Below are 5,000 nucleotides of genomic sequence, written 5' to 3'. Positions count from 1 at the left end.
GTTGCCCTGTTATAAGCTGTATTGTGCAGTGTGATGTGCTGCTTTCCCCCCTGTATGGTGCCTATAGAAAAGTGTACGGGTAAATAACTAGTGTAAATAAAGGAAAGACGGTTATTGTGTGTTTAATTCGTGCCCTGCCTTGCCACGTGGTGTGGCCCCTCTTCGTGTTCTGGGACGCTGTGGTGTTCGGTGCCTCTTGGAGCTGTTCTGTGTTCACGACCCTGTGGTTAGCATGCCGTCTGCCTAGCCTGCCTCGTGTTGGTGGCAGATAGACGAGGCGGCCGGCGTAACAATATATATGTGTGTATGGAGATATATATATATATATATATATATATATATATATATATATATATATATATATATATATGTGTGTGTGTGTGTGTGTGTGTGTGTGTGTAAAAATATATATATATGTGTGTATATATATGTATATATATATGTGTATATCTATATATATATGTATATCTATATATATATGTGTATATCTCTATATATATATATGTATTTATATACATATAATATATATATATATATAAATATATAATTATATATATATTATATATGTGTGTGTGTGTGTGTTGTGTGTGTGTTTGTGTATTTTATATATTATATATATATTAATATATATTATATATTATATATATTTATATATACATATGTGTGTGTGTGTGTGTGTGTGTGTATATATGTGTGTGTGTGAGAGAGAGAGAGAGAGAGAAAGATGGTAGAATGCAGTAACGCATTTAATATAGAAATACAAATTTTACCTCCCTGACAGAGACTCGATCCCCAGTCGTCAGAGTGACAATCCCGGCTACTGACCCAATAGACCATGCGACCCACTAAAAGAATTGTTTAACCAGATGCCTTACAACCATCATGGAAATTACCTATATGCTCCTAGCAGAGCAGTGATAGCGAAGTTTTACAGACAATTCCCGTGGGCACTCGGCAGCGATGAATTAAAACCTCGCTATCACTGCTGTGAATGTTTGTATACCTTGCACTTAGTCTCTATTTTCTTGAAAATGAATACTGAATTATATAGCTATATTACATTTCATACATTGAACAAGTACACCTATGTTGGTATTTACCCAAACAAGAGGCGGTTTTATTTATGCATGAAGATTAAAGTCAGATTAATCTCAACAAATATACTGAAGACACTGAAGGACATGTATTTAACGAATATATATGTTGATTGCGTATCAAATAAAACTGGTCAAGCATAATTGAGCGCATTTTTTATTCGCTTAGCAATAACATTTCTGATAAATACATAAATCTTCCCTTAGAGTAAAGCAGGCAACGTGCTAATGGAGGATGTCTTGGCCATAGAGTTCCCGGATGAGGTCGCTGCCAACATTGCAATAATTTTCAACTGTCATGGCAGCCTTGTGAGAGTCATCGTACATGTTTCCTCTGAATTTTTCATTGTTTTTATTAACAAGAAATAATATTAGTATACATAAGATTTTTTATGAGGTGAAAGTTTGTTGAAAAACTTAAACATTATCGTTCTTTATTTAAAGTGTATTGAGAAAATATGTCATAGCAATGTGTAGGTGTCTTTCTTTAATTTTCATTATAGGAGAAAGTCACAAATAAAGTTTGAAGAAGAAGTAAAAAGCATTCTGATACCTTTCTTATTTTACGCTACATTCAGTACCTTCAACATTGTGTTATATTCATTCGTATGTAGCTTCAGTAAGAAAGCAGACTCAAAATAAGGTATCAGAGTGGCATTTGCATCTTTTTATACCACTTGTTTGTAGTTAAACTTGAAGCCAACTGTTGCGACTTCATTGTGGAAGTAGATTCTGAGGACATCTGCGATGGACTCATGATACCTCTGGCTCGATGAACCTTGCAGGACAACTACGTTGCTGTCATAGTAGGCGTCGCCAGAGGGGTTGATGGCGACGTAACTAGGGTTCCACACTCGAAAGACTTTGAAATAGACTTTCACCCGTTTCGATGGATCAGAAGTCTGAAAGGATTAACATCGGAGTAAATAATGGACAAGAGGAGGTATCTTCTGTAGTCCCCAGAAGTTTATTACAAGCCGTTCTTCTGTAGAAAAGGTTCAGCACATCCCAGGAAGGAGGGACTGAATTAAAAATGTGTGCGTCCAGTATAATATATGAAGGTTTTAGTGTTTATATGCGTGTTTATATTTACATGTGTGTGTGTGTTCTGAAGTCGTCCTTAGAAAAGTTTGGCACTTGGTCTACATGGGCGTGCTTGCGTGTGTAAAGTATATATATGATATATGTTGTGTATAGAAGTATAGATATATATATATAATATATATATATATATATATATATATATATTATATATATATATTGTGTGTGTGTGTATATCCTATATATATGTAATATCTATCTATCTCTCTCTCTCTCTCTCTCTCTCTCATCTCTCTCCTCCTCTCTATATATATATTTATATAATAAATAATAATATATAATATATATATATATATGTGCATATCTATATATATATGTATTTGTATAAATGATAATATAGATAAATATATAATATATATATATATAATATATATATATTATATGTATATATTTAGATATATACATTTTATATAACACACACATATATATATAGACAGATATATATATGTTATAAAGATTGTATATATATGTGTGTTATATATATGTGTACATGTATATATATATAATAGAATATATATAATATAAATATATATATTAGGTATAATATATAAATATATATAAGTAATATATGCATATATATATATATATATATATATATATATATATATATATATAGTATATATATATACATACAAATTATATACATATATATATATATATATATATACACACATATATATACATATAGAAAGATACATATATATAGACATATATAAATATATATATATTATATATTATATATATATATATATATAATATAATAAATATATGTATATATATACAAATAGACCAACACACACACACAACACACACACAACAACACATATATATAAAAATATATATATATAATATATATATATTATATATATATATAGATATATATAATATAATATATATTTATATATATATAATATATATAGGGAATATATATGAGTATAGGAAGAGAGCTATATAAAGATATATACACACACACACATATATATATACACATATATATATATAAATATATATATATAAAAATATCTATATATAAGAGATATATATATATATATCACACACACACACAATCCACACACACACACCACACATTATATATATATATCACTATATATATATTAGGATATATATTATAATATATATATATATATATTTAAATATATAGATATACACAGATATAATTTCACATACATACATAGAAATATACACCCAATATATAATAATAGAGATACACAATTATACACACACAAACACAACACACACACACGACACACACCCATATAATATATATATATATACTATATATATATATATATATATATATATATATAATATATTTATAGACACAAAATTATATATATACACAAATATATATACATATATGATATATATATAATATATATAATATATATACATATATATATACCTATATACATACATATATATACACACAACACACACAACACCACACACCACACATAATTATATATATATATATATATATATATATATATATATATATATATATATATATATATAAGTATATATAACACATTTAATAATTATGATATAATATAAAAATATAAGTTTACACATTATATATTTAAAATATATATATATATATATATATATATATATATATATAGTATATAAATTTATACATATATACATACATATATATATACATATAAACATATATATTATATATATATGACCAATAAATATATATCCAAACATATATACATACATATATACATATGATAAATATACAAAAATATTTCATATATATACATACATACATAAAAATATATAAATATATATACAATAAAAATATATATATATATAATCACATATTTAAACAAACTATATACATACAAACATATAATATGAATATAAAATATATATATATACCAATATATATAAGTATATATGCATATATAATATATATATGTAAGTTATATATGTATATAGATGTGTACATATACGATTTACATAAATGAGTATAAAATAAATATATATATATATATATATATATATATATATATATATATATATATATAATATATATATGTGTGGTTTGTAGTGTGTTGGTATGTGTATGAGAAAATAAAAATATATGTGTATAAATAAATATATATATATATATATATCTACATATAGTATATCTATATATCACCACCATATATTTAGATAGCTGTTAAGAGTGAGTTGAGTGGTATGTGTTAGTATAGAGAAACACACACAATAACTCACACAGATCTCTCTCTCTAACAATCTCGAAAATCACTCACAAACCCCTTGAGTAGTGTGTATGTGTGACTCACATTTTTTGCGATCTCGCGAGAGAGAGAGCAGAGATCAAGATGGTATAATATCCCGAAACGCAAAACAATATAAAGAACAACAAATTATACCTCCCAGCCAGAGACTCGTGATCCCCAGTCGTCAGAGTTGACAATCCCTGCTACTGACCCAATAGACCATGGCGAACCCACTAAAAGAAGATTTATTTTAAAAAACACAGATGCCTTATACAACCATCATTGAAATTACCTATATGCTCCAAGCAGAGCAGTGATAGCGAAGTTTTTACAGAACAATTCCCGTGGGCACTCGGCAGCGATGAATTAAAACCACGCTATCACTGCTGTGAATGTTTGTATACTCTTGCAACTTAGTCTCTATTTTCATTTGAAAATGAATTACTGAGATTATATAGCCGTATATTACATTTCATACATTGAACCAAGTACAACCTGTGTTGGTATTTACCCAAACAAGAGGCGGTTTTATTTTATGCATGAAGAT

Source organism: Penaeus japonicus, unplaced genomic scaffold, assembly GCF_977035675.1.
Source record: "Penaeus japonicus unplaced genomic scaffold, GWHDUDI00000001_assembly GWHDUDI00000010, whole genome shotgun sequence".
Classification (NCBI taxonomy): Eukaryota; Metazoa; Arthropoda; class Malacostraca; order Decapoda; family Penaeidae; genus Penaeus; species Penaeus japonicus.
This window is presented reverse-complemented; position numbering follows the sequence as displayed.